This window comes from Vigna unguiculata, chromosome 4 (genome assembly GCF_037176805.1).
Source record: "Vigna unguiculata cultivar grain cowpea cultivar isolate G323 ecotype 2 chromosome 4, ASM3717680v1, whole genome shotgun sequence".
Lineage (NCBI taxonomy): Eukaryota > Viridiplantae > Streptophyta > Magnoliopsida > Fabales > Fabaceae > Vigna > Vigna unguiculata.
In genome coordinates, this window is record NC_140795.1 from 20939713 (window position 1) to 20948390 (window position 8678).

Sequence of the window (8678 nt, forward strand, 5' to 3'; positions counted from 1 at the left end):
TTTTTTCATACTGAAGCAAGCAATTGAATTTCAAAGAAATTACATAACATATAAGAGAAGAAGATTCTATCCTATAATATAATCTTTAATTAAAGTTTATGGATTGAGAAAGCGGCGGGCCCATAGAACTCTCCAATCGTGCTGCACCGAAAGGGGGCCGGAGAGTCGGTAACCTGAGATCGGCTAAGATCAAATTGAACTGTCTTTGATTTATACGTAAAAGATAGATATTGAAAGTGTTCAGCAATTTAATTATAGTCAGTCTTTACTTAACTTGACCCAAGCGATGCCTTTCAACTCCCATGTTTTTTTGGTCAACAACCACATCTAACTTTCGTTTGTCACTACTCGAAGAAGTCTCCCTCCTTTTTTTTGGGAGGCAGAGGAAAACAATTTATTATTCATAATATATGGAATTCTCTATAAGAGCTGCGGAACTAACCCAAATATTGAATCAACTTAATACGTTACTGCCCCTTATCATTCTTCTATTGGGGGGTTGTTGTCTGTTATTACTGCTTATAATATTCTTTTGAATTCTCTGGTTATGGCAAAGTAATCTTAAGTCGACTATATCATTTTTACAACAAAATGACAACCCCTATACATTGCGATGCACGCCTCTTTCATACAAGATCGTGCCGCAACCACTTAAGGATAAGGGGGAATCCAAAGTCACGTCCAAGATGGACGGAGCGGAGGGAACCCCCGAAGTAGATCGAGCCAAAGGCGACAGCGACCCCAAGAGTTTGGAAGATATCTTTAGAAAAGGTTTTAGCACCGGTGTATCCTATATGTACTCTAGTTTATTCGAAGTATCCCAATGGTGTAATGCCGTCGACTTATTGGGAAAAAGGAGGAAAATCACTTTTCTCTCTTGTTTCGGAGAAATAAGTGGCTCGCGAGGAATGGAAAGAAACATCTTATATTTGATCTCGAAGTCCTCCTATGGCGCTTCTTCTTCAAATCCTGGATGGGTGATCACTAGTAGGAATGACATAATGCTAATCCATGTTCCACACGGCCAAGGAAGAATAAAAAAATAAGAGAAGAAAGATCGTAGAAAAGAAAGTCTTACGTGCTCTCTCCTCTATCTAAGTAAGAGAAAGAGGAAGGTCCAATCATGCTACTTTGAGAAAGATGCTTAACACATGCAAGTTGATCAGTTCGCCCTTAAGAAATAGGCAACATCGGTTCTAATCCGATACCGATAAAGGGTTTTTTCCTTTTTTTTCGGGTGCTGCCGGCCGGTCTGGATTGATGCCTTTCCTTCTTTCTAGGATTAAGGATCTCCTTTAAGAATGACCTCAGGAACAGTCAATGGGAACGCCATGCCATCGAGGGGCTAGTGTGACCATCCATAGCATACGATGGGCGAGAGGGGTACGTGGTGGCTCGGTGTGTCTACCAGTTTCAGGTGAGGCTATTCGGAGATCCAGGGCGAGTCCTGATTCCATATATACGGTTAAGCAAGCCTTGCCGCCAGCTTCCACCCAGACGACAACGTGAGCGCCTGGCGCGAAAGGTTGCTTTGCTTTACTAAAAAAAATAATAAATATAAGGCGCGTTAGCGCTTTCGTTTTCCAATAAAGGGCAGAGCTTGAAGAAGCGAAGCGAGCCTAGAATAGCAGCCTATTACGTTACGTGGCCCCTTTACTTTTTTTTTTTTAAATAAAGCGCTAGTGCCCCTATCCTATAGAGTCAGGCTCTTCTGCTATCAATGAAACCGAAGGAAACACAAAAACCTATTGCGTTTTGTATAGATCGAGACTTGTAGCTGGATTCTTTACTCATGACATACTGGGAAGAATTGCAGGAAATCGTTCGATAGCACTTCTGACTACTATTTCCGACGATCAAGACAATTCCCACGAACTCTTTCATTTCATAGAAGTTAATTCTTCTTCTTACAAAGCAAATAGCATTTCCTATTGATTTGTCCCCTATCCTATAGAGCTGGACCTATTCTGATTCTGAATTATCCGTCGCTACGCTGTTCCCAAGGACTAGCAAAATCGAAATAGCGAAATTCTTGGGTCATCTCAATGGGTTCAAAAACCACACGTTTCTTTGGATCATCATAGCGTACTTCTACATATCCACTAAGAGGAAGGTCTTTTCATAATGGATGACCCTCAAAACCATAATCTGTTGATATACGGCGTAGATCCGGATGATTGATGGAAGAAACACCAAACATATCCCAAACTTCTCGCTCCCACTAGCCAGCTGATGGAAATAGACTGACTACTGGAGATATTCATGTTACTTCGTCTGCACTGGTTTGTACACGAATGCGTGAGTTATACCGAGTACTCAGTAAATTATAGACCACTTCAAATCTTCGTTTTCGAGAGGGATAATCAACTCCGCAAATATCGATCGAAACTTGAACCCTTGTATAGGTATGCAATTTAAGAAACCACAACAATTGAAATAGGTAGTCTGTTTTGGTATCAGATCTATTCCCATGTTCCGATCTTTCCATTTTTTGAACCCATTTCTTGGGTAAAGTCTCCCAACTATATTTGAAAATGGATTGGTTATCCATATAAAGAAAGCTTTCTTGTAGTTCCGCTTCTTTTCTTGCTCTAAAAAAAATGAAGAAAGACTTGTTTGTTGTAAATCGCCGGTTAGGTTTACCAACCAAGAAAGACATGGGAAAAAGACCAAAGCTATCAGAAAGACTAAGATGGATAGAAAAAAGGTGGCATGATCTCAATCGAGAGTCATTTCCTTGAGTGACTCTAGAATGGAATCAACCAGATCTTCACTTATTTATGTTTTTTTTTCATTGAAGTAATTAAGCCTTCTTGCTACTAACCCGCACCTACTCATAAGCATCTTACCCGTGGGAACTTAACCCTCTAAAAGACCCATTCATTCAGACCTCCCACTCACTGTACTTCCCGCTCGCACTGATTGGATTGCTTCTTGCTTTCAAGAGTTTGACCAGCTTTCTACTATATTTAATTATTAAACAGACTGGCTATCCAGCGTCCTACTGCTTTGCCTCCTTTGCTTCGAAGGAATGCTTGCTACCGTTAGCCTTACCGAACTCTCTCAAATAAAGACTTTCCTACACTGGCACTATGCTTAAGACAGGTTTGCTGTAGTTCGCGAATAAGGACATGGCTTCATCTAGGTCCAAGTATGATGATAGACTCCCCAAGAGTCGCACGGACCAGACCTACTTTCCATATAATATATAAATAAAAAGTCTTCCACCTTTCTCCTTGAAGCTCTTCCCGAAAGACTTATAAAAAAAAAAGAATAGCCATTTTTTTGGAATATGACTCTATTAATTCCCTCACCTTCCCAAATATAACTGATGAAAGAGGAGCCGTCACAGCTTCTCCTTCGGATCACTTACTCGGCTTTACAAAGCTCCCCATGGTCGCCTTCGATACCATTCCAATCAGTGATTCTTATAAACTGACTTCCCCATAGCCACTTGCTTACGACCTTTCGACTCTCGCTAAACTAAATAAGAGAATTTCACATTCACCCTTCACTTCTCGTACCGGATAGGCTCTTGGACTTGGAGCTCACAAATACGTTGTTTGAGTGAACGAATGCGCTGTTGACATGAGATAATGAGTTGTTTGACTTTTTTCTACTGAAGTCGGAGAAAATGAGGTAGCGGTTCGTGCTTGAGTTGAATCACTTGACTTTGGTCCTATCTTTATATTAAGTCGTAGATCCCCTTAAAAAAAGGAAATGACATAGGTGTACCGTACCACTGCTGTAGAAAGTCTTGAAAGCTGGCTCACATGGAAGCCCGAAAAAGGTAAGGGTCAATGCAACTGTAGGGAAACATTTTCTTGCAGTCACACGTACCAGCTTGAAAATGAACTTTCTTAAACTGGCTTTGCAACTACAACTTCCATTAGAACTAGATGGTTGGGAATTAACACTTACACTCCAAAGGCTTACCTTTTTTATGCTATTGGAGGGGCCTAGATCTTCAAGCCTTAATGTTAATGTTAATGGAAAGATTCATTCCTAAATTTGTCTATTGCCCCTGGTACTCTAACAGGTTGGGGGGTATTGGATAGCTCTTTAGCAAAGGATCTTAGACAGGTTGGTTCTATACTAGACTACTATAAGGGATCTTTTCTGACTCTACTATTGTATTGCATAAAAACCATATGATAGTGTGACTCCCTCCATATCGTGGAAGAAAGCATATTCAACACAAAATAGTCATCTTCTTAGTGCTTATCTCTTTCCAGCGGAACGTAAAGATATCCTATACTAGGCCATAATAAACTGCGTCTTATGGTCCGGTCCATAGTTAGACCTTCCCCAATCCTCTCGTGACGATCCTGGTATACTAGAATGTAGGCCTTTAGCTCCTTATCATTAGCTCTTACGCTTTCATTTAAGGTCATTATAAAATGCCAGGCCAGCCCTTGAAAAGACATATGCAAACCCATAGACATAGACAAGCTGGAGAGACAAGCATAGGACTACCAAAAGCTCACTTTAATATAAATATAAAAAAGGGGATCCCTAAATGCCTATTGGATTGGATGACAGATAGGGACCATCTTCGATAGCCTCGTATAGAACCAACCCCAAAAAAGGTCACTGGATATGGCTGGAATGAATTGTTTTCAAACTTCTTGCCCTAGAATTTTTTCTTACTTATTGAATCTACAGAGCTAAGCACATATATTCTTTCCTTTCTCTCATTGGCATACTTGTTGGTTTCCCCTATCCCGCCGCTTGCGAGAAAGACTTCCGCTATAGGGATAGGTAGGTCTCCTATCTGGTAATAAGAAAGAATCTATATGTACATACTAGAGGAAAGAAAAGAGCTTGCCCAATTGGAAATAGTACTGCTCAGCGAAATGTTGTATCTCTCGTTCTCAGATAGACGGACATTCAAACTAAAATCATTCCTTTTTCTTGTTTTCACTCGCTTACTAATAACTAATCAATTTTTTTTTCTGCAAGTGGAGAGGCCTGGCTCGATAGACTAAGGGATACAAAAGAAATCCATTATCCGCTTGCCTACTTTAAAACTTTGTTTTCTCAATAGATTACCATTGAGCTAGAACCAAAACTTCTTTGCCCGCGAAATCTGCTTGCCCTCATCCCTAGACTGCGGTTACGGGGACAAGGCAAGGGGGGGATGTAACAAAACTCAAAGCGATAAAGAATGAAACTGGGTGGCTTAAAGCCCTTAAGACTTCAACTCGCTCTTAGGCAGAAGCACTAGGAGCCATGGAATTAGGGGCGGCAACTCATTCACACTTGATGTTATATAACGGGATGTAAGAAAACATAACTCCCCCTGTCTCGCGCGAAGAAAGAACCAAGCAAACCGCTTTCACATCCTATGTCTTGCGCTTGACCTATAACCAGCTCTCCCTGGGAAAGAAAAGAGCTTGCAATGCGGGCTACTCTATTGGAACCTATTCGTTCGGTTGGGCTGGAAATGGCTGCCTCACTGCGTGGACTCCTACCATCGAAGCAAACTAGCCTGGCCCAACATGTAAACTTTCTCCAAGAAGGAGATGGGCTTACCCTATGATTGCCGGCTGACAAAAAGAGGTAAAGATTGAAACATTCCTTATTTGGTTTGGCTTGCCTATCTCTTTGCCTTTCGATTTCTCTCAGAATCAGAAAGCCTGCTTCGCTTCCTAAGAGATTTAGGAAAAGGGCCTTGTCGGCCACCGCTTGTTGACGATGGAACGCATCGTCAATTAAATTAAAGGGTCCTCGCGTTGGACTTAGTTGGAAAGGTAGGTGTTCGGCATGTCCCTTGGTTGCGAACTTTTTTAGTAGGGCGGGTTTGGAGATCCCATTCCTCATGTTTACTGTTGTCCCTAGACTTCACCCTTTCCTTGTATACTTTTTCATTTCAATAGTAAGGCGTGTCCCTGTCTCCAACAAGTGTGTGATCCACTGATTCACTAAGTGACTCTTTCTTACCGCGACAGTCCCTATCTCTTAAAGCCCTATCAGACTTCCTCCCTCGAGAAGGGACTGCCTTCCAAGACGGACTCCATGTGATCCCCTGACACATGGGGATGGAGCCAATCCAAGGTACATAGGTACGAATTAGACTCTCCCAGTCGGCAGTTATGTCATTAACGACATCTACCATCTGATCAGAGTCCGTCGGAGTCACTATGGATTCTACTACTTTATTTTATTAGTCAATCTCTTGGCTAAGGGTATAGCCCTTGCAAGAGTGAAGAATGATAAGTAGAGTTTTGCTAGTAAGTCGGACATCTCATCTTTCCGACTTTACTACGATGGAAAGACGGGATAATCCTAGGATACCCTAACCTCGTCAACGAGACAGGAAAAGGCAGCAAAAGGCCTGTTTTCTGGGGCATAAGCTTGTTGCAATGACACAACACATTTAAGTAAAGCGCAGTGAACAAGAAACCAGATTTCCGGACAAGCCTGATCACCTCCTTAGCAAACAAGTGCGCTCCGACATAGAGCTCTTTGTTGAGACCATCGGTCACTACCAAGATGACTCGATTAAGAACCATCTTAAGTAGTGGAAGACCTTCCAAGATCTTCCACTACTTAATGGCCTTAAGTCGGAACAACTTGTCAAACAGGGTAAGGTTCATTTCCATAATTTATGTAACCTTCTTGGTCCTGGTTGGGAGCTGTCTCCACAGGACACGACCAAGTGAGCTAACAGGGGGTTTAGAGCTCCTTAACACTGGATATTCCGTATTAGTTGATGCAACTCTGACTAAGGTGGATCTGGATATGATATTGACCATAAAGCAAAACGGATACTGACTTTGAAAGTGCTCTTAATCACTTCTTTCTTGGCCTTCTCTTCAATCCAATAGCAAGAGAAGGTAGAGGAAGACAAACCTTATGTCAAAGCTTCATGCTTACTTTTTTACCCTACTTCCTACATGCCTGATCTTAATGCTTGCTTGGAGAGCGCAAATCCTGTAGCGGTAAACCAATAACAGCGGAAAGGACGACAACACCTGCTTTTCGTCTTGCCTTTGCTACTTGAGAGAATGCCTTGGACCGAGACCGACATCAGCTCTTCCCCTTATCTCATTAGCAAGAAAACCGCTTTAATCCATTATTTCTATAAAGCACTACTTTTTTTGAATTATTAAACCCCGAAAAAAGTCTCTTTCATGCTTCAATCGAGAATGCTTGCTGTCAGGCTTTCGTACCGAAACAGTTGACTTGCTTGCATCCCTTTGATTGCTTAGTCTCTCCTCCTTGCTGCACTATTATGGTACATTGGTCTAATCCTCTGATCCCGTGACTTGCCTTTCATTTACTTGTCTCTCTCTTTCATCTTTCTATCCTATGCAATCAAAAAAAAAAATAGGAAGATTCTATGAATATCCCCATCCATAGTAAAGACTCTTCTTAAATATGTAGTTGCCAGATTACACTAAACGAAGCCATTTGAAGTGTGCTAATGAAACCTTCTTTCTAAAGAGGATATGCCATAGGGTGCCCCGAGGATTAGAGCCAATAAATATACATCACATCGATCTAGCCTAATAAACAAGGCTCCATTCATACCGGCTTAATTCATTATTGCCTCCTACCGTATGGCATCTCCTCTACTTCAATTCAAACTAGCGCTTCGCCCCTTTCCTCTTTCTTTGCTGCAATAGATGAGATTGGCATTGGCCTAGTTCCAATCCTTTGTCAAGTCACTTAAAAGCAGCCTCCCTCCTTATTTGCTGCAGGTGAGAAAGGGCCTAGCTTTCCGCTGGCTTGATTAGTAGTCAGACTGATGATCTACCCGTCTCCGAGGGGGTAGACCTGCCAGCAACTCCTACGGCAAAAGAAAAGCGAACTCTTCCTTAACTTAAGCAACGCTATGCTTCATCCTCAAGGTCAACGGTTCTAGCCTCCTGAACCGTCATAATGGACTTATAAAAAGCCTCTTATGCCATTTTTACCGATTTGGCTATTTGGGCCGTTTTACTCATTTCTTTGATTACTAGGGCATAAGACTGCCCGCTCCACCACGTGCATAAACTAATTATCTCATTATAGGCCAAAGCGTGACCTTTTTTCTGGCCAAACTTTGTGACAGGGATATAATATAAAAAAGGGTGTAATCCCGATTTCTCTAAAGCGCTACGTCTTTTCCCGGCCATCATGCATCGCTCCAACCTCCTATTGCCACAGCCTTACAAGCCAAGCAAGAAGTGACAAATCTCAAGAGGGACCTTACTGCCATTCCCAGCTTAAGCGTCTACACCTCCCAACAAAGTGAATGTACCTTATGGAACCTCCGATAGGGACTTAGATGAAGCCCGCCGACCTTCTCCAGCTGCTCTGTAGATGGAACCTTCGCAGAGCTACCACTTTCGAGAATCATTTTTGTCTTTTTGCCCCGGCCAAGGGCACACCACATTCTAAAGAGATCCCTAAGACTCCAGTCCTACCCCGTCTTCTTAGGATTAAGGTTGCAGCACAGTTTGATGTAGAAGTGGCTATGATAGCAAAGAGCAGAAGAGAAGAAAGATATGTATTCTATATAATAAGATAATAGTTGAGAGCACTACTAGAAAGATAAAGATGGCGATAAGAGATTTGTTCTGTCTTTCTTCACTTCTTATCTTTATCTATGATATTAACTTGAACTTGAAGATGAGTCTTATTCATAACTAGAAAGCAGATCGAAAGAAGCATAGGTACACTGAACACTA